The sequence below is a fragment of the Ovis canadensis genome, chromosome 2, assembly GCF_042477335.2.
Source record: "Ovis canadensis isolate MfBH-ARS-UI-01 breed Bighorn chromosome 2, ARS-UI_OviCan_v2, whole genome shotgun sequence".
Classification (NCBI taxonomy): Eukaryota; Metazoa; Chordata; class Mammalia; order Artiodactyla; family Bovidae; genus Ovis; species Ovis canadensis.
This window is the reverse complement of record NC_091246.1, coordinates 22215770-22241679: the sequence shown is the minus strand read 5'-3', so window position 1 is coordinate 22241679 and position 25910 is coordinate 22215770. Positions and strand designations below refer to the sequence as shown.

Sequence of the window (25910 nt, the reverse complement as noted above, 5' to 3'; positions counted from 1 at the left end):
AGAGAAAAGTGGGACACAGACATGTATAGAAGGCGGACAGTGTGAAGCCAAGGAGAAGATGGCCATCTACAAACCAAGGATAAAGGCCTCAGAAGAAACCAACCCTGCCTATACCTTGATTTTTAAAACTGTGAGAAAAGAAATTTCTGTTAACCAAACCCCCCTCCCCCAGTGTGTAGCCCCAGCAAACTAATACAGATGGGGATTGTACTGAATCTGTAGATTGCTTTGGGGGAGTGAAATTTTTAGATATGCCAAATTTCATAACTTTGGGCTGAATGTGTGAAAATACTCAGCCAGTAGCCAGATTTTTATAAGTTCAACTCAGTAGAGGCATTGCTCCTGTACTGGGACCTACCTAAGAAGGTATTCTGTTTTATTGGGGCTGAGTTTTTATCTTTGGAGAGGCAATTTTCTTAAGGTGCTAGTCTAGTCATAATTAGAATGTATTTACCTGCCCTGTTTTCACAGGCAGGAATATTGTGCTCACGCTATTATTTTTTTTTCCATTTTCCTTTAAAATATTCCTCTCATTAAATTTCTAGGGCTGCACAAATCGGTTTTAGGCTAAAAATAGTATAGTTGTTATTGCCGCTGCTATTCCATGTGGAAAACATAGCCAACTGCTTTACAAAAAAGGAAAAAATAATTTTCTAGTGTGTTCTTAAGATAGTGTGAAAGCCATGCTGACGAGGAGCCCCTCAGCTGCCAGTGGACTAAGATTTCCTGCACCAGTTTCATGACTTTGATTATTTTCCTACCGGCAGAGCAAGAAGCAGGACTCTTCAGGTTCCTTCTACCCAACACATTGCTTGCAAAGGGCAGAAAATGAAGCATTAGACTCAAGGCTGGCAAACTGCAGCTTGTGGGACAAATCAGCACACCACCTGTTTTGTAAAAGAAAAAAAGAAAAAAAAATGGAACATAGCCACTCTCGTTCTCAGCACTGTCTGTGGCTGCAGAGTGGAATAGGGGTGGCAGAGATCACATGGCCTTCAGAGCCTAAATATATATACTATCTGTTTCTTTTCAGAATAAGTTTGTTGACTCCTGAACTAGGCTATTAATACATGATGACCGAGGAATTTACTCAAACCTCTCATTTTAAAGATGAGAAAAATGAAGATGCTAGTATTACTGAGATTTAAGGGTTTCAGGTTGGCAGTTTAGGACAGACTGAAGAAGAGACATTGCTGAGCTCTGGCAGATTAACCTCGCCTGAGTGGGACAAGGTCAGCAGTCAGGAATCACTAGAAGTGGAATCTAGACTTTTTGAAATATTCAAAAGGAGGCAGAGTCATGATTCTAACAGCTCTTGATGAGGAGCAGATAACAAGGGTGGCACCAGGGGTCAAACCAAAGAGTAGGAGGATCAGCAATAGGCACCCTGGTTCTGCTTGTGGGACGTGGAAAACCAGGAGGAATTTCCAGCAACAAAGGTACATGGATCCTGGGGGCTGGGCCACATGAGGCAGTAACTCAGAATACAAATCATGGTGTGTCGGGGAATAAATCAGAGCTGAGGAAGTAGCAACAAGCATTAGGGTTAATGTGGGTGAGCTGTGCTGCGTGTACGCTTCACACTTCAGTCACTTCAGTCGTGTCCACGTGTGACTCTATAGACTGTAGCCTGCCAGGCTCCTCTTGCCTGGAGATTCCCAAGGAAATGTGGATGAGATGAGTCCATAAATAGGAAAACAAATTCTTGAAATTTGTATCAGTCAGGGTCCCAGCAAGAATCAGAGGGAACCCTCACATGAAGATAACCGAGGGGAGTAGCTGGGCTGGGCTGTGTGATGGATATGGCAGAAGTGATGGTGTGTAGCTTCTGAGACTAGGTGGTAAAGGACTGCAGCTTCTGTCTTGGGATCTTTCTTTCTGCCTGAGATCATCCTTAGGAAACTCTTACTGGGTATAGGAATGCAAGAGAAAAAAACACTGTGACGGCAGTCACCTGGTTCCCTATATTCTTCTACCCCGACTCAGGAGAGTTGTGATCAGAGCTGAGACCTTTTATTTATAGTTTAATCTCCCCATTCCCCACCTGCTCCCCATACCTATTCATGAAAACAGAACCAACTACTTGCTGGTTCCTTTCGCTCAAGACAGTAATGATAGAAGTGCTGGGGATGAGTGCCTGGGGGTGGTCCTTTTCACATTTTTAAAGAACTTTTTATTTTGTATTGGGATATAGCTAACAGTATTGCCTTTTGACATTTTGAATGATTTCTTTTGAAGAGGAGTTCTAAGCACTATTGCCTCAACTATTTCATCCTACTTAGGGAGGAAGTTAGAATATTATTCTGGCTGGATTAAGTTGGTCAGCATGAAGCTATTTTTTGAATAACAATGCACTTTGGGCCAAAAATATATTCTCTTTCTGAACCAGAAAAATTAAGAATGGACTTGGTGTATTGGGTTGGCCAGTATGTGTTTCCAAGGGGATAGAAACTATCTACAGAAAGCCGTTTTGTCTTTCTCATTCAACTTTCATTTTTAGATAATCTTATATACAAAATCTTGAAAAATTGTGTCTTTTGACTTCATCATCTATGAGGAATACTAAGTGGCACAGAACTTGGGAGTCTTTTTCCAAAGTCAACATTTTAGTCACAGAAATTTATTTTTGGCTGCAAATTTATTCATTAACTCTTTAAACATTTGCTGAACATTATACCACTTGCTTACTTTCATGAGGCATCAGGGCATAGAAAAGAATAAACCTCTGCCCTTGAATGGCTCAAACCAACCTAGGTGGGGGCAAGCCAGGCATAAAAAAAAGGACTTGATGTGTTAAGAGCGACAGTAAGAATACTTGGAAAGGGCTATAGGGATAGTTTTATAATAGTTTTTGATATTCCCAGAAACATTTTGATTCTTATAATAAGCACTAGTTTAGCCCTTAGAGTCATGGCTTAACATTTTTACTGAACTAAAAATGATTGCTATAAATATGAAATTTCTACAAGAAGGAAAAATTATAACTTTTGTCTCATTATGGTGGCATTTGAAAATAACCAAGATTGTAGTTAGAACACAATTCAAATACCAATGCTGTGTCTCGTAATTGTTAGATAACATTCAGAGGTGTGAGTGACAACTTATAAACATATTGCATCACCATAAAATTGTTATATTATTTCAGCAATATCTAACTTGATGGAATTACTTTCATGATTTTCTAAGAACTGAGATATCACTATAGCATCCATAGTTTGGAAAAACTTTATGTTCAAACATTGTTTTTATTACTGGCTTTTATTAATTTTGAATTTGTGTGTGTGTGTGTGTGTGCTCAGTTGTATCCAGCTCTTTGCAACGCCATGGACTATAGCCTGCCAGGTTCCTCTGTCTGTGAAGTTTTCCAGGCAAGAATACTTCAGTGGGTTGACATTTCCTTCTCTGGGGGCTCTTCCCAACCCAGGGCTTGGATCCACATCTCTTGCATCTCCTACATAGGCAGGTGGGTTCTTTACCATTGAGCCACTGGGGAAGCAAATATAATTATGAGAATTCTAATTTTTTTTAATTTATTTTTTGGCTGTGCAGCATCTTAGTTTTCTGACCAGGGATCAAACCCACGACCTCTGCATTGGAAAGTTAGATTCTTAACCAGTGGATATTCTGAAGAGCAGCCCACTCCAGTGTTCTTGCCTGGAGAATCCCAGGGACAGGGGAGCCTGGTGGGCAGCCATCTTTGGGGTCGCACAGAGTCAGACATGACTGAAGCGACTTTGCAGCAGCAGTTCTTTTAAAAATTTAATAGCTAGCTCTCCAAAAAAAAAAAAAAAGAAGAAAGAAAGAAACATTGTACAAAGTCAGGCAACAATACTGGGTTATTTTGCTGATACAGGAGGTGAGGCCATTAGATTTGTTTGTTGATGCAGAGAGGTGCAAAGTTTAGGAATAGTCCACTAGGTAGGGAGATGAATGCTAAGTCTGAAATCTGAATTTAAGGAGCACTGAAAATACCTACAGCCTCTGAAATTCTGACTATTATTTCTCTCAAAACCATCTGCAGATGTGTGCATATTAATTGGCTCCGGGCATTCTGTTACCTAGGAGGAGTAACACATTAGATAACTAAAATTAGAAAGAAGGTTAACAACAAAAAAAAAAAGCGAAAATACAATGCCTGGTGAGCCACTGTCCATGGAGCTTTATAGCTAGAGACCCTGACTGCCAAGCAGGAGGGGTCCTTAATCCCTGTGAGGTGTGAGTGGCAAAAAGTGCTGGGGGTGCGCCTTATTGTACACCCATGCTGTCTCCCACTTAGACCTGAACCTGAGAGTGGAGGGTGAGAGTTAGGGTTATTCACGATTTACATGGCCACACAGCTGTACATCACACTTTTTGTTTCATGGATTTGAATGCATTGGTGCTCAGGAAGATGTGTGAGGGGGCGAAGGAAGGAAGTCACAAGGAAAATTTCAAGGCATTTGGCTTTCATCTGTTTTAGCTGTTTAAGCTTGCCGGGAGGGGGGGGGGGGGAGAGGGGGAGGGGAACCTCCTCAGCTTTATTAAAAAAAAATCCTAATAATGAAAATGTTAACAATCAAATTCATAGAAGTTACAAAGAGTTGATATGCAGTGGGCACTGTGTTAGTGTCTTATGTATATCATCTTACTTAGTGTCCCCAGGGGCTTCCCCAACTCTCGACAAGCAGTAAACAACTCTTCCTGGATTGTACTTCACCCTCCTGAAGCCGTACCAGAAAAGGATTCCACCTGATGTACCATTCCAGATTGATAACGTCTCCGTCTCCTTGATCTTGGAGCTTTGAGGTGGTGATGACAGTGACCCTGGGCATCAAGGGGGAGAGGCGTCCCTTTGCTCCTCACCCGAGGCCAGGTTCAGACAAAGGAGAGAGTGCTCCTTGGCCAGGCAGCCCTGGACACTCACTGTTGTTGGTGGAAGGGCCTCAGTACTCTCTTACTGACAGAGCTGTGGGAGTTGAGACCTGCCCTCACCTCTACCCCACCTCTCTGTTCCAGGTACTTGGATTCAGAGCCCTCACTCCCCTGGGGTTTACACAATGCCAAGGCAGGGCCTGCTTTCCTGCCTCTGGTCCCTGCTGCCAACAACACCTTGAAATTCTGGTGAACTATTCACTGTTCTGAAGGGAGAGTGGTAACAAGCTGATCTGGCTTGGATGCCTTCCAAGAAGCGTGGTGCCAAGGGAAAGGCCTGAGAAAAACCAGGCTTGGAAGAAAGTGAAAGTGAAGTCACTCAGTCGTGTCCAACTCTTTGCCACCCCATGGACTATAGCCCACTAAGCTCCTCCGTCCATGGGATTCTCCAGACAAGAATTCTGGAGTGGGTTGCCATTTCCTTCTCCAGGGGATCTTCCTGACCCAGGGATCGAACCCAGGTCTCCCGCACTGGGGGCAGACGCATTAACCTCTGAGCCATCAGGGAAGCAGCTCCGAAGTCTGTGAGCTTCACCCTAAGGACTGTGCTGCTTTTCAGAAGAACCTGATCTCCTCTTCCTCGTGCGTAGAGACTCAGACTCACTATTCTTCAGGCAAAGAGATGTTGCAGTTCTGCCCCCTTCAAGGAGCTATGGAGAGAAGGAACTAGTCACTAACATTCAGGGCACTTTCACTTTTTAAAACCTTCCTCTTTCTCATCCTTATTTCCCTTTTTCTGTGTTTTTTTCTCCTAAACTTGGCTTTTGGTGGTGGTATTTAGACATGCTGTTTTCTCTCCTCCGGGTGTGCTCTAGGGTTTTATCTAATTTTCCTTCTGTTCTAGTGTCACTTGGCATTATTATTGGGAAGATGAATGGGACAGGGGTCAGGGTTCAGCAGGAAGGCATCTCCGAGCCCAGCACTGCATAGTGGAAGCAAGCGCTCAGAGGTGATCTTTAATGAAAGCTTGGAAAAGATTTGCACCGAGAAGTCAGTCTTCTATCCCTTCAGCACTGGAGTGACCAAAAGGTAGTCTTTTTCTGGAGGGACCAAAACTGAACAAAAAGGAGGTCATAATATCTTTACAGGGAGTTCCCTGCTTAGGATGGCTTTTCTTCTGTTAGGAGAGAAAATAGGGGGAAAGACAAGGTGATCAAACACGGAGGAAGTTGAAAATGGAAGCTCTTGAAAGGATCGCTGACCACTGTCCTGTTTTGCTCATAGAACCGTCTCACCAGAAAGTTTCCACTCTATTCGTTAAGCCTCTCAGCCAGTATTTGCCCTGGCCTCAGGTTACTGCGCTGTCGCCTGAGGGCTCAGGTTCTCTTACTGGACTTTCTTCGCTTTGACAGTTCTTCCACTTTACCGAACAGCCAGAATTCCCACTTGAGAACTGCTTTGGCGCTTTGGCATTTGAGGCGAGGGGACAATGGCTCTATTGTTCTTTTGGCCTTCTTCAGTACAGCGAATGTCTCCTCCATCTAACCCTGTCACCACGGGAGGCTGAGCATGGAGCCCTCCAAGACTCACCTTCCTTCCACTTCCGCTTTGTTCTGGGAAGAGGGTTTGGTGTCCCCCAACCCCCGCCCTCTCCTCCAGCAAACCAGTTCTGGGACCAGAGTGGACAGTTGCCTTTTTCCTGCCCTTCACAGGCTGAAAGTTGGGAGAGAGGGAGAAAAAGATGCATGGGTCAGGAATCCCGTTTCAGTTCAGGTTCGACCTGCTGTCCGTGGTTCCCCCGGACTACACGCACCCGGAGCTCCGCCACGCAGAGGCTGCAGAGCGGTCCACGGGAACCCCGGCCAAGCTCTAAAAATACATGGAGAGGAGAGCCAGGCGTCGCGAGGACTCGGAGCTGAAGCTGTCTCCTAGGGCGGGTCGGGATCCCGCCGCCGGCTTCCCGCACGCGTGCTCCAGGGAGTCCCCACGCAGGGTGCACCTTTGCAGTTGGGTTTCCCAGTCGCCTTCCGGGAACCCCGCCGAGCCCCCGGCGGCTCCGGAGACGCAGGCGAGCTGGCCTCCGTCGGTCCCCAGCTCGCTCTCCTCGCTCTGCCTGCGCCGGGGAGTGAGCGCTCAGGGTCTCCCTCTGAGCATGCGCAGCCCGGCGCGCGCTCCCCTCCGCCCCCCTCCCTTGCCAGCCTTTTGCTTCTTCCTTTCATTAAACAAACAGGAGATCCTGAAACCGGGACCCGGTGCAAGCCGCAGCTCAAGGAGGAGGCGGAGGAGTAAGCAGAGCGTGGGATGGGCGCCACCGAGGGGGATCGGTGATCCCGCGCTCCCCCGCCCCCCTCCGCGCGCGCACACGCTCTCTCACACACACACTCTCACAAACACACACTCGTACACGCCCGCGCCGCGCGCTCGCTGGTTGGATCTCCCACGCAGGCGGAATGCAGCAGAGCCCGGGGAGCAGCGTGTCTCCAGCTGCCTGAATGCGCCTCGCTCCCGGGAGCCGGAGCCGGAGCCGGAGCCGGACGGCCCAGTAGTGCGCAAGGGAGGAGACTCTGCCGGGAGAGGTGAGTGGGGCGCCCGCCGCCGCGGGGCCGCTCCTGGACGCCCACGGGGCCAGATCAGGTTCCTGCCGGACACAGCGGTGCAGGTGGCCCAAGCCCGGCTTGCGGGCATCAAGGTGCAGATGAAAGCAGCTCTTGGGCGGTGCAGGGGGAGAGGGCGATCCCAGAAAGGGTCGCCTCCTGCGAGGTGTCAGATTGACCCAGTGGAAAGCGACACCGTCGCTGCTCATAAACTTTCGTCCCCTGTCATTTGGGGAACGTGGAGACAAAGGGGGCGTGGAGGCTCCCTCCGTCCCGTTGCACCCTCCTGGCTGCATTCTGGGCTGCACGGGAGCCGGCATGCGGGCGGGGGCGCCCTGCAGGTAGCTGGTGCCAAATCCTCCCGCCGGGCGGGGTTGGGATTTCTCACCCCTGCTGTAAGCGCTTGCCTTTGATTTTCCCTCAGGCGTGGGCACCTGTCATCCTTTCCTTCCCTCCCATCCCGCACCCTCGGCGCCTCGTATTTGGGCGGGTGGGGGGGGGGGGGGTGAAAGAGGGGGCGGTGTCACCTGGAGAATTGGAGGGGCAGCGTTTGGCTCTCTCATTCAGCACCAATGCCACCGGCGCCAGGGTGAGGCTCGGGTCAGAGCGGGGATGAATGATGAGTTACTAAAAGGCTTGCTGTAATCACCTCCTGGAAGCGCTGGGCGCGAGGATCTCTCCTCCCCGGGGAGAGTGTCTTCACGCACACCCGGGCGGCGGCACTGGGGGCCGGGCTGGACTGCTGCGGTGGAGGCTGCAGGCGGGGGAAGCTGGGGTTTTATTTTTGCCCGGGGTTTTTATGACCCACACATGTGGAGTAGGTGGAGGATTCTGGGTTATTTTTCTTTGTGGGGATACCATATTCCCTTTTAACCTCTTTCGTGTGGAGAGATTCTCTGCAGCCCTTATATCGAGCTGGTGGACAGGAGCCTTCTGAATAATCCCTTCAGTCCCGGGGAACAGGTCCCAGCGAAGGGTTCCCTAAAATGCCATTTCCATTGGGGCGGCGTCTCTGAGGGCAGAGCGCCTGCTAGTACCTGGGAAGAGCCTCAAATCTAATGGTCCTTGGAAACAGGCGAGACTGGTCAGCGTACAAGGAGTCCAGGACTGGGACAAAGGGGTTTGCAAGAGGGACAGATGATGGCTATTTAGGAGAGGAGTGACTAGAGGCCAGTTGAGGCAGGTAGAGGTCTTGTGGGAAGCAAGGCACCCCTGCAGGCTTCACTGAATTCCTATACCCCTTCTGTTCTGCTGTGGTTGGTGGCTTTTATTCATCCGGTGGGACTCTGGAGATTTCCAGAATGTCACATCTGGAGCATAGAAAACTTGACTGTTCCTTAGCTAACCCTGAGCACAACCACAAATTAGTTCTGTAAGTCTAGAAAATGCCATGTACATTTCTCTATTTTGACATTTTGTTCATACCTGGAAGATGGGATGGATAGACTGGTATATTGCAGTGGGACGGAATCTCTACTTAAGAGAGCTTGGATTTGCAGAAGTGTGTGTGTGTGTGTGTGTGTGTGTGTGTGTGTGATGAGGGGGCGAGGGGGGGGGGTGTGGTGGTGAGGAGCCGGGAAGCCAAGCTGATGCTGATAGAAGAAAACACCAGAAGCTCAGATCTAGTTCCTGTGACTGTGGATTGCCAGAGAGTTCTCTTCACTTTAAGATGAGTCCCAGAGGCTTGTCTCTCTGCTGCTTTGGGGACCTTTTTAAATTTTAAACATTTTGTAACTTCTTTGAAGTGGGAGAAAGCCTGATATACCTGAGGTTAATTAAGGAAGTTCACTTATGAGAGGACCTTGGCTCAAAAGTCAATATTGCCAAAGGTGAACTTTTTGAGGAAGGGAGGGTGGCGATTGGAAAGGGAGGTGTATTATTAACACAGCTTCACTTTTATAATTTTTAAAAAGCATTCAGTAAGATAGAATTCTGAAGTTTTTTTTTTCTTTTTTCAAACAACTAGTGAAGTAAAGACCTTTCCAGAAATATTTTCAAGTTGAAATTGACATAGTAGGGGTTTAAATATAATTGTCAGCTTATGTCCCTTTGTATTTCATGGTGAATATTCACATCATTTACATTGTAAATCTTGGCAAGAAAAGATTATTTTTTTTTTTGCTTTATACTAGAGCTCTATTTTCTCTCTTTGTGATATATTTCCTGTTTGTACATCTGCAAGTTCAACTCATTTTGATTATATTCAGATTCTATTTTCTAGTATTTACTGACCACCTATCCCATATTTAGCATTGGTGGTTATATAAAAATGTATAACGTCGTTCTGGCCCTTAAAGCATTTATAATCTGGTTGTCAATACAAGATTAACACACATGAAGTAATTAGAGAGTAAGGTAGGTTTGTACTGTCCTGTGAGCTCTCAACATGCATGCCATACACTCCATCCTTCCTCCTGGCTTTTCTGAACATTCAGAAAACACACATCAGCACTTATGTGCAGGAGCCTGGAGGAAGAGAAACGCATGGAAGTAAAAAACAGTTCCAGCTTTCAAGGATGGGGAAACAGGTATTTAGCTAACTATGATGCAATCTGATTAACTGTTACAGTTATAGGCTAAATTAAGTAGTAATAGTATAGACATGCAAGTGACTTTTTTTCTTCCTCTGTGGAATTTAACCAGATGGTTTTGGAGATATTTTTGAAAAATGGATAGTCTTTACCAGGTAGGGAAGGATGAAAAGGACATCCTGGCAGAGGAAATGCTTGAGTGTGCCTGATGCGTTAAGCGTAACTCTGAGCCATCCTGTGTGGCTTGAGGATAGGGTGCTGGAGTGTAGATGCAGAGATGAATAGCAGCTAAGCGACAGTAATTAGCAACTGATGCTGTGGAGCAAAGGCTTCACAGGTGGTGATGGTGGTGAAGAACCTGTCTGTCAAAGCAGGAGATGCAGGATATATGGGTTCAATCCCCTGGGTCAGACAAACCTTGTTTATGTAGCACAGTGGCTAAGAGCACAGACTCTGGAGCTAGACAAGTTCTATTTGAATTTTGGCTCTGTTGTTGTTCAATCACTAAGTTGTGTCTGATTTTTTGTGACCCCATGGGCTGTAGGCTTCCCTGTCCTTCACTATCTCCTGGAGCTTGCTCAAACTCATGTCCATTGAGTCGGTGATGCTATCCAACCATTTTGTTCTCTGTTATTCCCTTCTCCTCCTGCCTTCAGTCTTTCCCAGCATCAGGGTCTTTTCCAATGAGCTGGCTCTGCATCAAGTGGCCAAATTACTGGAGCTTCAGCTTTAGCATCAGTCCTTCCAATGAATATCCAGGATTGATCTCCTTTTGGATTGACTGGTTGGATCTCCTTGCTGTCCAAGGGACTCTCAAGAGTTTTCTCCAGCACCACAGTTCAAAAGCATCAATTCTTCAGCTCTCAGCCTTCTTTATGGTCCAACTCTCACATCTGTTTGTAACTACAGGAAAAATCATAGCTTTGACTAGACAGACGTTTGTTGGCAAAGTGATGTCTCTGCTTTGGGCACACAGTTTACATCTATGTGCCTCAAATTACTCTTTCACTTCAGAGGGAGATAACCGTCTTAACCCATTGCATAGAACTGTGGGGATTATATGAGTTAGTATTTGAAGTGCTCAATAAATGGTAGGTTTTATGTGTGACAACAGTCAGGTTGAAAGCAAAGTTTTGACTTTATACTCAGGACTCCAGGGACTGTATGCCACAGTGTTTGTTTAAAAAATTATTTTGGTTGGTTTATAACTAGCTGGCTCTAATCCTATTTACCTCAGTGGAGGAATTAAATCAGCCAACATAAATGTGGCAGGAGCAGACTAGCTCCTAGGCCGAGTAGGTATCAGTGTGTTTGCTATAACATTTACCTAGGTGCCTCCTCCTCATGCCTGTCTAGGGAAGGTAAAAGTTTGCTTGCCTTTAGGCTGGTCCTCACGTTCTTCAGGCTCATAGGCAGCACACAATGGATGCTTAGCTATTTAGGAAATTGTTTTCAGGGAAGTGACTACACGTATTAATTACAGCACTGCTTTGGGACTGGGGTGGGGGGTGTAGACAAAACATGTCAGATGTGAGGTTGGCATCATTCTTTGGGAATTAAAAGCCTTTTTTCTTTACAGAAAAGTCTGTATTGTGTTCTAAAATAGAATCTCCAGTGGATCTGGAAGCCCTGTCTTCTAGTTGGTTGGCACCAGGGTAGTGACTGGAACTTAGGTCTGACCGCTGCCTGGTGCTCCGTGTTGTGCTTGTTATGCTTGTGTTTTGTGTAGTTGCGTCAGGCTCTTTGCAGCCCCACAGACTGTAGCCCTGCAGACTCCTCTGTCCATGGAGTTTTCCAGGCAAGGATACTGGAGTGAGTTGCCATTTTCTATTCCAGGGGATCTTCCCAGCTCAGGAATGGAACCTGCGCCTCTTGCCAAATATTGTTTTTGTTCCATAACCAAAGACTGATTTTTGTTTTCCTGTTTCATCCATCCTACTTATGTTTCACTCAAATTAAACTTATAACAGTTACCCAACTGAGATTTTTCTTTTTCACCTTCAGGTCTTTTTGCTGTGCTGTTCTCTCTTGCTGGAATTTTCTCCCTTAGTTTCTACTCCTTTGGAAGTTAGGGAAGGTTGTCTTGACCGTTTAGCACTAGAATTGGCTTCCCGTCCTACATATTTCTCAGGCCCTCACCTTTGTATTTTCAGCCTCTCACACAGGGCTTCTTACATAGCAATTGATTCGATTGATTTTAATTCATTTTGGATTGAATGAGTGACAGTGAATGAATCTTGGCTTGAGTCATTTTTGATGCCCCAATAATACAGCTTCATATTAGAGAAAATTATAGAATGTTCAAGTTCAGCAGTTCCCTGGAAATCTTCTAATCAGACTCCTAAGTGAAACAAGATGACGTTGAGAACCAGAGTTTCAGTGACTCACCTGAGCTCAGTAGTGTGAGAACCAGGACTAGAACCCCCAGCTTCTGATTTCAGATGCAGTGTCTGCCCAGGTCCTAGATCAAGGCAAGCTGAGGGAGGCAGTCATGTAATTGCAGGGTTTGTTCCTGTCTTTATTTCAAAATTTGTGATCTTGTTCATTATATATTTTTTGCATTAATTTGATTTTTTAAAATATTGCACTAAATATTGTTTATTACTGAGGTTTTGGACATTCCTTTAAAATCTGTGCCCCATATGAGGACCTTTCTGACCTCCCCTAATTCCAATTCTGTTCTTTCCACTTCTGGGCCTTCATTATTAGTGTAAGAATGCAGTTTCACTGTGGAAAGCACAAAAATATCAAAGGAAACACCATTTGACATGGTGGAATGAGCTGCTAATAAACATTTCATGACCTGGCTGATATTCTTATTAGTAAATGTTACATTCACAGCATAAAAACAAGGCTGAAAGGAAAAAATAAAAGTTGAAACATCCTCTATCTATTGAATGTCTATTTATCTGTCTCAGAGCCAAGGGACAATGTAGAAATTGTCTTCATTTATAAGCTTATGTATGTGGTTGTTTATATATGTCTATATTTCTGAGGTTTCTGAAGATACAAGTTGGAAAAAGAAAATTATTCTACTCATCAACTTGGTGAGTCTTGGCTTATGGCACTGTTGGTCTGTTTTGAAGATTTAAGATTTAGAAGCCTAAAAAGTGGCCGTTTCTGTCCCCAAAATAGGAAAGGAAGGAAAAGAAACATTAATGGAAAGGAGAAAAAAGAGAGAAATTTTGAGGGAGATATCTGCTAAGTACCATTTATACTACTTTCAAGTGTAGAAGGGGCTTTACATATATTATTTCAGTAATTTTGACAGCATGCTAAAATAGGTACTCATATATCCATGTGACAGCTAAGCAAAGCAAGACTCAGAAAAGTGAGTTAGCATGTCCAAGCTCTTAAGCCAGAGCCGGATTCAAACCCAGATGTGAGCTCATAGATGACACTCATTCCACTTCATCCTGCTTCTCCAGGGCTTGGGGTGACAGGTCCCCTTAACACCTCCTGTCTCCACTGAAGCCTGAGGTTCAGGGCTTTGGCAGTTCATATGGGTTTGCTGGATGGGAAATCAGCAGTCAGCTCCCATCCCTGCTGTTATTTCCTCCTTCTATGGTACATTTATCTTTCCCCATTCATCAATAACAACAGAAAGCAGAGATGCATACACATAGGAAATAAATACCCATCTTTGTGTGAATATCATAAATTTTTACATGACATGAAAGCACACATTTTATTTTACCTCCATTATGTTAGAGAGGGCTTTTTCTTTGGGTATTACAGCATCAAGTGTTCCAGAAGTGCTCACAGACACAGACTGATGAAAAGGTGATCATAATTACTGGAGCACATCTGTCACGATGCGGGGCAATGTATTGCACAGCTGACGGTCAAGGGTTTCTGGGGTGCTTTTCTAATCGATGTTTCTGATGAGTAGCATGGAGCAGTGACCCTCACCCCCAACATTTTAAATTCAATGAAATCCCCAATCAAGTGGAATCTGATATAATTAACAAGAAATAAAATCTGGTTGAGAGTAATGCTGTTCCGTGTGGAGCTCTATGAGCAGAGCGTGTTTTATCATTATTCGCATCTCCTTGTCTGTACTAGCTATCGCTTCCAGGAAAACTCACACACTCAAATGCTCTAATAATCTGCCCACAGCCTTCTCTCCCAGGGGTCACAGGAACTGAAAAAAAAAAAAAAAAGTAAGACCTTTTCATTCACACTTGTTTTAACTGGAAAAGAACATTATCTCTCTGTTTTTTTTCCCTCACTATAAATGTAAGGCAGTATCTCTATGTTTGAGAGAATCTTCTGGGTTTAGTGTTTTATGTGGGCTGACTCCTAGCATGTGACACAATTCATGGCCAGGTTGTTTTGGAACAATTAGAGTATTTTAGGAATCAAAAAACTAAACCAATTATATGTGTACTGCAATGTTATACAAAATGTAAATATAATGAAATGCATGGTGTAGAAAGTAAAAACCAGTCATATTTCTGCCCCATCCTCTTCCCCAGAAAACCACCATCAGTTGTTTACTGTGTGTTCCTCCATTTTTGGTCCAATAACATTTGTATATGTTACTCTTTAAAAAAAAATAAAAAGGTGGAGTTATACTTTACATATTATTTTATATTTACTTTTAGTTACAATTTCATTTTTTTTTTCTTATTTATTTTTTTAAATTTTAAAATCTTTAATTCTTACATGCAATTTCAAACGAAAGCATTTTCTTTAGATTAATAGGCATTTGGTAAATATTACTGTTGTATGACTAGGATAAATGCTGCTTTTCATCCTAAAATAGAGCTCAGCTGACCTATCCTATGGTCCTTTGGCCACCTGTGTGTGCTAAGTCACTTCAGTTGTGTCTGACTCTTTACAACCCTGTGGACTGTAGCCCACCAGGCTTCTCTGTCCCTGGGATTCTTCATGCAAGAAAACTGGATTGATGCCCTCCTCCAGGGGATCTTTCCTGACACAGGGATCAAATCCATGTCTCTTATGTGTCCTGCATTGGCAGGTGGATTTTTTTACCACTAGAGTACCACCTGGGAAACCTGTCCTCATGTGTAATTTTTAGATACAGTCAATGAGCAAATATTGTCTGAGGTCCTTCTGGGAGCCACCAAATATACTATGTGCTTTTCTGGAGCTCATCGTCTATCTAGCAAGAGATAAGATAATGAAGGGACTTCATTTGAACTTAATGAATGGCAGCAGCTATAAACTCTCCCTGATTCATAGAATTGCTAGAAGGGATAGTCTACTTCAACTGTTTTCAATTTTTCCAGTTGAGAATACTGAGGTCCATTGAAGTTAAGGGACTTGTCCAAGGTCCCACAGCTGATGACTGGAGAGGCTGGGATGACAGGCTGATTTGTAGCCTATTGAGCCAGTGCTTAATAGCTGACAACATCAGTTGTTGTTGTTCAGTAGCTTAGTCATGTCTGACTCTTTGCAACCCCATGGACTGTAGCACACAAGGCTTCTCTGTCCTTCACCATCTCCTGGAGCTTGCTCAAACTCATGTCCATTGAGTCGGAGATGCCATCCAACCATTTCATCCTCTGTCATCCCCTTATCCTCCTGCCTTTAATCTTTCCCAGCATCACATTTTTTTCTAATCAGTTGGCTCTTCGCATCAGGTCGCCAAAGTGCCATCAGACGTGACTGCAAAACAACCCTCACATCTGGAAAAGGGAATGCAGGAACTCACTTCACAAACTCTAGCTTGACCAGTGAATCTCTAGTAAATTGAAACTCATGCTTTATGTAAATATTGTCACCCTCAAGCTGCTGCAGACACTGCTTCCCCATCCTCACATCCTGCCTGCCTGTCTAACCGCTGCCTAAGCTCCATCTTTTCCTCTTCCACAGCCTGATCGTCTCCCATTTTAGCAACACTTTGAAGTTTGGCAGCAATCTGACCGTGTTGAGATGGTGCCCACATTACCTAAAGAGAGTGTTCTTCTATACACATTTTAGCAGAGGTTTAACTTTTAGTTTTGCTTCTTGCCTTCTTGAACTTTAAGGAATGAGTTCCAAAATAAGTGCATTTTACCTGCCAACTTTAATCAAGGTATGAATTCTTCCTTTTATTAACTGATGATTTTTCTCCCTGATAGGGGCATGAGTTCTCTAGTTATCCTTCACTGCTGTGGAGGCAGGGTCCATATGGTGGGTTAACAGCTTGGACTATGAAGTCAGAGGGACCTGGGTGTTAGTCCCAGCTCTGCCATTCACCAAAGTTGTAATGTCAGGCCAATCCCTTTGTCTCTCTAAATCTCAGCTCTCTCATCTGTGAGATGGAAATAATAAAAGTATGCCCTCAAAGAGATTTTGTAAAGAATAAATAAATAGCTTGCTTGAACATACAGTTTAGAACATAATAAGGACTAAGGAAATTGCAGCTACTATTTTTCATTATTTATGATATACAAGATGTGTAACTGACATAGCCTTCAGAACCACTTAGATATAAAGCTTTATTGGGTTGTCACATAACATTTTAATCTTTTTTTTTTAAGTAAGACTTAAATCAAGAATCTGAAAATCTGACTCATTATGTGAGTAATTCCCTGACGTTGTCAAGTCTTTGTCAGAATATTACCTTTCGTGGAATTCTAAAGAGTAGCAAGAGGTGGGACAGTGGAGGGATTTGGTCCATACACTGAAGTATCAGCCCTCTTTGCATTATTCTACTTTCATGGAAATGCTTGAGGACTGATGAAAATGTATGCCTTTCCCAAACATGAAGACTACATTATTTATCACTCTTGGTTAACTACATGTTGTAAGTCTCACTTTCCTTAGTTGTTCTGGTAGATTATCTAGATGTAGACATGTTTGAATGCTGCATAGACTCATAGAACCTGAGGTGTGCATGGCAAGAATCTAGTCACTCACTCAGTGCTTGGGTCTCCCATTTCACATCATATGATGAGAAGCTGTCCAGCCTTTGCTTTTCAGCACCAGGGCTCCATTCCTTCCCCGTGTTGGTGACCATAATGGATGTACTCAGGATAGAAGCTGATCGGATCTGAGCTGTGGTTGGCCAGGATCCTGAGAGCTGAGGCAGAGAATGTAACCTTAATGTGCATCAAACACCCAAACATACTTTCATCTCAGGATCTTTGCACTTGCTCTTAGCTCAGTCTGGAATGCCTGCTTTGCAGGGTTTCTCTCTACTTCATCCACCTGCACATATGTCATCAAATAAGCCTTTCCTAGTCGATTTGTCTAGAATATCCAGCCCATTCATCTCTAACTCTTTGTTCTGCTTTATATCTCTTCGATAGTGTTGATCACTACCTTGCTTTTTATACGTGTTTACTTATTTATCTGCATTGCTTCCCTGGTGGCTTAGAGGGTAAAGCATCTGCATGCAATGTGGGAGACCTGGGTTCAATCCCTGAGTCGGGAAGATCCCCTGGAGAAGAAAATGGCAACCCACTCCAGTACTCTTACCTGGAAAATCCCATGGACGGAAGAGCCTGGGAGGCTGCAGTCCATGGGGTCCCAAAGAGTCGGACACGACTGAGCTGTCTCATACTAGAATGTGAGTGCCACAAGATGAGGGATTCTCTATGTTTTGTCTATTTTTATATCCCCAGGAGTGCCTGTGACACACTATAAGTTTAATTGAAATTTATTGAATAAATGAATTAAAATATAAAGAAAAATTAGCATCTTGAGAGTGGATCTAAGAAACCAGTAGAAATCACCCATTCCAAAAGGCAGGAAAGTGATAATAACATCTAAAAATGTGAGATGGTCCCAGAAACCCACACCTGGGCAAATCTGGGAATGTTGGTGCGGAGTGAGGCCCAAGTCTGGGAGTGGTCACAGAGGATTGCTCTGAATAAGATGAAGGCTTCACAGTTTCTACCACTGACTTTCAGATATGGGGAGCACATGCCAGTGAGATCACTTCTGCAGGAAAGATATTATTTCACTGCAGACAACTTGAAGCATTAAACAGATTGAACCAAATTCTGCCTCCCTTTAGCTATATGGGGCCAGATGGCCAGGCTAAGGGGTAGAGCTCATGTGGAAGAAGATGAAATTAAATGATGCCCAAGAAATCCAGCTTTATTTTATATAGAAGGTCATTTGTGTAATGCTCCAACAAAATGAGCAAGCTAGACCACACATTGTATACTTATCAGGAAAATGAGTTTGGAAAACTGCAAACATTTAGCATGTGCACCTTCTTACCTCTCTATGTGACCCATTGAACAAATGTACATTTGTGTAGGAAGTCTTGTTATCTTGGGATCTTTAAATGTGAAGTTACTTCTGACTAGTGGATTTGGTTCTGGGTACAGTGCTGACAAGTGTTCTCTGTGGTTTGTTTCATTTGTGTGCTCTGGGATACAGAAGCCAGAGGCAGCTCCATAAAGGACAGGATTGCCCCAAATTTGTCTTGGAGTTCACCTGAAGAAGCTGTAAACGGTGTGACAGCCTTGCCTTTACACTCTAACCCAGGTCTTGATCTCAGTGGATTTCCTTAGAGAACCATTGTAGGATTTTTTTTTTTAATAATTCTTTTGCTTTGAGCAGAAGTTTTCACTCACGTGACTATCAACTATATAGAATAAACTTACCAAAACTAATAGAAAGGAAATGTAACATCCTTGGAAAGTTTAACTCTGTAAAAAAGAATGGGCTGCAGTCATTCTTACATCATGTTATTCTGTATGAGTCATCAGCACAAGTCAGTCTTGAGGCCAGTGATAAAAACCTAAAGTCTATACCTTTGTACATGGAGAAAATAGAATTTATAGGAAAAAAAACTAAAAGAGGAGAAATCTAAATATTCAGAACTGGGTGAACTGACTGCCTAGTGTTACAAGAAGGATGGAGTCACTGGAGAATAAATCAGAATTTATCACATCACTGGTACCTTTTCTAACAGGGCATCTGGCAGAGAAAATTTTCCAGTTTTTCACCAAGAGGGGATCTTTCCCCTCAGATCTTGCCTTTGCAATAAATCTCTGTTCCTCTGCCTTTTCCTTGAATTCAAGACTCTTTGTTGTTAGTGGATCCAAGAGGACAATTCATGAGACCAGGGCTTATGTTTCCTATTTTTTTCCCACAAAGCATTTTGGGCCACCCCAATTACTTTCTGTCTAGGCATTTTTTCTGGCCTATCACATCCTTCAATAACAACAACAAAAAATATCTACTCACCAAGTTTTTCTGAGTGCCAAAGAATTGATGCTTTCGAGCTGTGGTACTGGAGAAGATTCTTGAGAGTCCCTTGGACAGCAAGGAGATTAAACCAGTCAATCCTAAATGAAATCAACTCTGAATATTTATTGGAAGAACTGATGAAGTTCCAATACTTTGACCACCTGGTGTGAAGAGTTGACTCATTTGAGAAGACCCTGATGCTGGGAAAGATTGAGGGCAGGAGAAGAAGGGGATGACAGAGGATGAGATGGTTGGATGGCATCATTGACTCAGTGGACATGAGTTTGAACAAACTCCAGGTGATAGTGAAGGACAGGGAAGCCTGGTGTGCTGTAATTCATGAGGTCACAGAGTCGGACATGACTTAGCGACTAAACAACAAAAGTTTTCCTTATTTTTGTTTGATGTTAGACCCGCTCTGTGTGTGTGTTTGTGCTAAGTCACTTCAGTTGTGTCTGACTCTTTATGACCCTATGGACTGTATAGCCCACCAGGCTACTCTGTCCATGGAATTCTCCAAAAAATAATGGTAAGTTACCTTTAAGGTAGATTCAACTTTCAAGTAAACTTGTTTCTGAACATCCAGAACCACAGGAGGAAATGAGAACTTTTCTTTTCCTTCGAAAGAATTCTATCTTGGAACTTCCCTGGTGGTCCAGTGGCTAAGACTCTGCACTCCTGGGTGCAAGGAACCTGGGTTTGATCTCTGGTCAGGGAATTAGATCCCACATGCCACAACGAAGACCCAGGCAGCCAAAATGAATTAATGAATGAATGATTTCTTGATTTGAGTTTAGGAAATGGTTGTAACTTCAGTGATTAAACTTTTGACCAAAAAGAGTTTTATAAAATTATAATTTCCCAGGTAATATTTTATAAAGCAGAGTGATTTAAATATTGTTAAAATGAGAGTTTAAAAGAATAATCATTCCATTATTTTAGATGAGACATGAACTTCACTGTAACAGTTCTTCCGCATGGACTTCACCTGGGATGCTTTCTCCTCTGACAGTTTATCAGGCTGTGACTCCTCTTCTCCAGAGCTACCTTTCCATTTCAGTTGTCTTGTCTACCATCTTTCCCATTAGAGGCAGCCCTTGCTACTGTCTTTACCGCATGACTCCCACTCCCTTCCCCATTCAGCTTCGCAGCCCATCCCACCCTCAGGGCCTGAGAGGCAATGTAAAGATCATTTGGAAATGGTGGAATGTGGCAGAAAGTATGAGATTTCAGTCAAAAGGTCTGAGTTTTTAGCCTTGGCTACATGACTTGACTTGCATTGTAACCTGCATTTTCTTAATCTCTCTAGATTTGATTACTTTAAATAACGACAAACATGACTCATAAAGAATTGTTTTGGGATAATTTATGAGAAGGTAAACTCGAAAATTTTGTAAAAAGTGTTCATTTATGAATACATTCTTTCTAATTCAGCTCCATCAGCCATGATTTTATTGGTAATGATGGGAAATGAAGTAACTCTTTCCAGGATGCAGGGCTCAATTTTTCCTATTCATTTGACAATTGAAAATCAAAGCAGGTAGTATGAATCAGATGAAAGTACATGTGCTGGCTGAGGATATAAATCATCCTAAGATCAGATGTGTTTCTCTTTGGTATGACTCAGAAGTGTTTTATGGTAAACAGAGTACACATTTGGTATTCATACAGAGAATCACTTCACCTAGTTTAGCCCCAAATTGCTTCCCTAAAACTATTAAGCTTTATGTTTACTATGTCCCCATTTTAAAATGCAGTGTGTCTGAGATTATCCAGAGGAGTTGAAAAGGTTCTTATCCTTAATTTTAAAAAGGTAGGTGGCTAGAGGGAGGGGCTACTTGCAGAAAAGAAAAATGGAGAGGTTAAGGGAAGAGTGAGTCTGAGCTGATCCAGAAGGAATTGGCTATTTCACATGAACCTAAGATGTGAAGCAGAAGCTTTGCTAGATAAGGCTGTATGATTTGAAAGAATCAGGTTCAATAACAAAGTAAGGGTCATGTGGCCTTTACCGTTATAGAGCTGGAGAAACCAAAATCGTTTTGATGAAAATCACCGGGAAAATTCAGTTGGGTGAATAGGTAAGACCTGGACAGGCTGACTGAGTTTTTGATGACTGACAACAGCTGAAACTTAATACATTCCTTTTCTTTCGTAAGTAGACATGTTTGAGTACACAGTACATATTTGATGAATGGGTGGATGAATAGAAAAGTAAGTGATAAGTGAACCAAAAGAGTTGTGAGTGAATGGGATTACCCTGAGCTGAGAGCTGGAAGCTATTGTCTAATAGAGCAACTTAGCTGGAAGAGAAAGGATGAGCTGAAAAATGTGCTGGGTTGGAAATTCCAAATGATGTTTTTAAGAGGCATATTTTAGCAAGATAGGGTCAGATAAAAGACTTGCCCCAAAGCTGTGTATGTGGTAAGTGATTATGCCACTTGATTCTTAAAAAGTATGGTATCCTTGTACCGCCCCAGAGACATAGTATAGTAATGAGTGGAGCATGGAATCTGGGGTCCAGTAGATGATTTTCAGTTCTGCTTTTCTGACTTTGACATGGGCAAAATATTTAACCTCCCTGACCTTTAATTTCCTCATCTAAAAATGGGCTAATAATACCTACTTCATATGGTTACTGTAAAGAGTATCTGAGCTGTCTGTAAATCTTCTGGCATATTGTTCATCCTCAATAAATGTCAATTGCCTTCTCTTATCCTTATTCTTGGACAAAATAGCAGCAGCACCCATCAGATTCTGACAAGTTAAAAATGAATGAAGAACCACAGCTCTTGCAACACTGGTTTACTCCTACAATACCAACATATACATTCTTAAGCATGTTGGTGTTTAGAAATGCACACTGGTTTACTCCTACAATACCAACATATACATTCTTAAGCATGTTGGTGTTTAGAAATGCACACCACTGATGGCCTGCTACACACAGACTTCACCCAATCAGTTGCTCCAAACGGACTTCACCCAGGAAAGTTTCTCCTTTGACCGTTTCCTGGTCCTCTGCCCCTTTTCTCTGCTGCTTTTCACACATTTCCTTCTATCTACTTCCTTGCCTGTGTTATACAACCCCTGCTGCTGATTCCTAGCATATGACTCCCAGCCCTCCCCCAGACACCTTTGAAGTGCTTACCCCCACCCAGGGTAGCAGAAGAACCGAGTTCCATTTTTTGTCTTTTCTGTTATCCACCCACATTTGTCAACTCTCTATTCTTGTGTGCTTAGTTGATCAGTTGTGCCCTACTCTTTGCGAACCCATGGACTGTAGCCAGCCAGGCTCCTCTGTCCATGGAATTTTTTTCCCGCAAGAATGCTGGAATGGGTTGCCATTTCCTCCTCCAGGGGATCTTCCCAACCCAGGGATCAAACCTGTGTCTCCTGCATTGGTAGGCAAATTCTTTACCACTGCGCCACCTGGGAAGCCCTCTCTTATTCTTACCAAAGCCAATACCCCACCCCCATTTTCTTCCCTAATTTTTTCAACCCTTAGTTCTCTTAGTTTATCCTTGCTGTTACTTTCTTACAAATCCTCGTAATTATTTTAATGTGTTTATCTTACATATGCATCCCTTTTCATATATGATCTTCAAAACGGAGTTTCTTGAAAACTTGGGTAGTCACCCTGGTATCTCTCTAGATGGTGATAACTCACCTTTCTTTCCCAAGAAAAATAATTTATCGTTTCGGAGTCATATTCTTCCTCTTGAGACTCCTCTTCTCTAGTCCTTTAAACCATTTCTAGAGTTTCAGATTAAGGGATTCTGCTCCTCTCTTCTTTGGGATCTTTAAAATAGTCTTCCTTGGTGATGGTAAACTCTCATGTTCCTCTTTTGAGGCTATTTCCCTTGCTGTGCATCACTGTTGATCAGAATATGTTACAGAATCCACTTAATGAGCTCCTCCATTTCTTTGAGAAATGACATCACAAAGAGAAGGCTAAGCATGTATCTGAGCACTGGGCCAATCAAGTCGTCTTTTGGGCAGTGTGTGGATATTTGTCTTCCATCCTGCTCTGCCTATCCATGGGGTCCATTCCATGGTTTGTATCAGGAGCTCACCTTTCCTGTCCTTCATCAGGCTTATCAGTCTCCACTGACTCCTATGATGCTATTAACTTCAGTTTCACTTTCTGTTCTTTTTTCATCGCCCTTGTAGATTGTAGCCAACACGAAGCTGCTCTCATCTGAATCATGGGATTTCCTCACCATTCAATGTCCAGTACTTGTGCTTTTAAAAAAATATATGTTTATAATTGTCATGCATGTGCCTGCTCCCAGTCGTGTCTCTTTGCAACCCAGTGGGCTGTAGCCTGCCAGGTTCCTCTGTCCTTGGGATTTCCAGGCAAGAATACTGGAGTGGGTTGCCATTTCCTACTCCAGTGGGGTCTTCCAGACCCAGGAATCAAATCCGTGTCTCCTGCATTGCAGGTGAATGCTTTTCCTTGGTCATGCTATATGCTAACTCTGTCTCCAAATACATTTGCACTGTAGTTTGTGTTGAAGATTGTACTATTTTGGAGCAGCCCTGCCACTTGTTTTTCTTCTCACTACTTTCAATGACTCTTGTGTGTTTCTTTTTCTAAGGCTCCTGATTTTGACTAAGATATTACTAAGATCTTTAGGAAATGAATCTTTCCTGAAGCTTAGGTGAGTCTTGGTAGGTGGGCACCCAGGCTATTCCATGGAGGAGACTTAGTTAATATCTGTTGACGGACTGAGTGAATCACCTGCCCCTTCATTTTCTTTGCCATTTTCTTGCTCGGGAAGCCATTTGGCCCAGTTTCACTCATTCTTTTTCTGTTTCTCGAGAACTGTGTCGGGAGAAATGGGCCGGAGAAACAGGTCCAAAAATAGATCATTACTCACAGGGAGAAGTGCCAAATAGCCTTGTTCTGTGTCCAAGAAAACATCAGGGCTCCTGAAAAGCAAAGTTAAAAATGACAACTCAGCTTACCATTTCATTGAAAAGACAAAGTAAGTAGACATGAGATAGCATGGTCCTTGATCTAGTGAGTGTCTGAGGTAAGACACACCAGGCCTACCCTAAGCTAATGGAAAACTACAGGGATCCTAGAACCTTTGGGGGTACATACTCCTTACTGAGTCTGCTGCTGCTGCTGCTAAGTCGCTTCAGTCGTGTCCAACTCTGTGCGACCTCAGTAGACTCCTCTGTCCCTGGGATTCTCCAGGCAAGAATACTGGAGTGGGTTGCCATTTCCTTCTCCAATGCATACATGCAGGCTAAGTCACTTCAGTCGTGTCCGACTGACTCTGTGCAATGCTATGGACAGCACCCCTCCAGGCTCCTCTGTCCACAGGATTCTCCAGGCAAGAATACTGAGTCTGCTCTATTCCTATAAAGCATCGGAGAACACAGTGCTTTGGGATGCAAGGCTGTCCTGGAGTAATGGGGCTCATGATGAGACAATGAATGAACCAGGTATCCCTTTTCAGAAAAAGGTTTATACTTCTTAAAGAATGAAGATGATGTGGTGCTATCTCACTTCAGGGAGGTTCTTAGAAGCATTGATTTTATGATAGGAAGTATTCATATCTCCTAATGCATTTGCATTGAATGCTCATACTTCAGGAGCCACAAATCCTTAGAGGCCAGGAAAGATTTTGATTCAGAACCACTGTCTAAAGAGTCACTCTTCTTTAGTACTTGGATGGTAAAACCTTGAAAGACAGGAAAATCCCCGTAGTACATATGGCATACAGTGGATGATAAACATACAGATAAAGAGCACCACAAAAATGATAAGAAATAGACAATAGTAAAATGAGCAAAGGGTACAAAGAAGAAAATCCTAAAAGACACAATGCAAATGGCCAATAACTATATCAAGGGAAGTTCAGTTTCACTAGTTGATGAAGAAAAGCAAGTAAAAATCAAGACAAGATACAATTTTGAAGACATCAGACTGATAAAATTTTTAAATATTGTTTTCATTCACTGGTGGCAAGTGTATGTATGTATATGTATGTGTGTGTGTGTGAAAATACTTTGTACACTGCTGATGGTCGTGTGAATGACTACAACAGTTTTAGAACTTAATTGGTAAATATTCTCAAGACTGAAAATGCACACTCCTTGTCACTGACTTTGGAGAAGATATCCTAAGGAGACAAGGACACGCATTTTTAAGGCTATGTATGTGCAAAAATATAGCATTTAGTAGATAAAATATGGAAATACATCTGAATACTTAACAGTGGGGCTTTGAATAAATTATGAAACACTAAACATATGGGAATATGCCATTTTGCCTCTTTGAAAAATGTGGTTTTATGTTTATTCACCTGGAGTGATAGCCTTTATCCTCTTGCAAGTGGAAGAAAAAAATTATTAATATTAGCTAAAACATATATTGTTTACTATATGCAAGTTACTATTCTGGGTTGCATGTGTTATTTCATTCAAATGTCATGGTATCCATTTACAGTTGAGAAAATAAAACAGAGAGGCTAAAGGACTTCTAAGACACATAAACACTTAGTGACAGAGCTAAGATTTCAACTCTGGTGGGTTGGCTCCAAAGTTGGAAATCTTAATGACCATGGTGTACTTTTTCTCAAGTGATGGGTATTATTAATATAAACCCTAATTTTTGTATTAAAAAATAATCCTATGTATATATGTACATATTTATGTATATATATTACAAAGTGATGCTTCTAATAAGAGTCTTGATTAAGATATAAGAGACATGGTTTGATATCTGGCTTGGGAATATCCCCTGGGGAAGGAAATGGCAGCC

At 43.0% G+C, this 25910-nt stretch overlaps 1 protein-coding gene across 1 annotated transcript in view; it reads left to right on the top strand.

Moving 5' to 3' along the window:
* Positions 1 to 7048: 7048 nt before the first annotated feature.
* PLPPR1 (phospholipid phosphatase related 1) overlaps positions 7049 to 25910 on the top strand; it is a 290322-nt gene continuing 271460 nt past the window's right edge. The window contains exon 1 of the mRNA XM_069575553.1: positions 7049 to 7427. The gene's annotated coding sequence lies outside the window, so the exon portion shown is untranslated. The remainder of the gene's footprint in view (positions 7428 to 25910) is intronic.